An 841-nucleotide genomic window follows, 5' to 3' on the forward strand; every position below is an offset into this window, starting at 1 on the left:
GTCCTGTTTAAATTTTTTCCCCAAATTTTCTTTTTTAAGAAATACTTTATCCTTTTTATATCACTGAAATATGCTAAATGTTGCTCTATTTTTTTCTATTAAAGTAAACTAATTTAACCCCAAATACAAAGTTATCAAGTAAAGGGTCCCATTTACGGGAACCCTTTTCCCATTTTTATATGATCAATTGGTTTCTGCACTTTAAAGCCCCATTTTTATCACCAAAAGAAGGTACTAATACATTATCCACTTTATTTAAACTACTTACTTTTAAAAGATTAGTTTTGGAATCATCTTTTTTAGTAATTTACTATCTAACTCATTTTTAAACCTAATTTAAAATTTCATTAAGGTCACTGCAAGTCCCCCAAACAAATAATACACAAAACTGAAAACCCCCCAACTTCCATGTTCTTTTTTTTCAGTTTTACCTGGCATGTCCATCACACTTTCCTTTTCCTGTCTGTTACGGGACCCCAATGAATCAACAACTATTACTCACACCAAAAAAACCTTTTTCAAAACTTCTTTAGATCATGGTACTGTCCATTTGAATTTTGGGGGTCACATTCCCAAAAATTCTAGATATATTTATAAAACAATAACAGAAAAATGGGCAAGCATCAATCAAACAGAAAAAATGTAGACACAATGTGTTATATAGTTTTGTTTATACATTACAGTGAGGTTTACATATACTGTTTAGGCCAAGGATGCTTTTCAAATGCCCTTTAAGTAGGGGATATAACTGATAAAATGTAAAGCCTCTTTGTTAAATTTTAAATCTACCTTTTTATGTGAATACTAAAAAATTTTAAAACTTAAAAACCCCTAACTTTTT

At 29.6% G+C, this 841-nt stretch overlaps 1 pseudogene; it reads right to left on the reverse strand.

Moving 5' to 3' along the window:
• LOC119588862 overlaps positions 1–841 on the reverse strand; it is a 22,879-nt pseudogene that overhangs the window by 14,114 nt on the left and 7,924 nt on the right.

The sequence above is a fragment of the Penaeus monodon genome, chromosome 24 (assembly GCF_015228065.2).
Source record: "Penaeus monodon isolate SGIC_2016 chromosome 24, NSTDA_Pmon_1, whole genome shotgun sequence".
NCBI classification, from domain to species: domain Eukaryota; kingdom Metazoa; phylum Arthropoda; class Malacostraca; order Decapoda; family Penaeidae; genus Penaeus; species Penaeus monodon.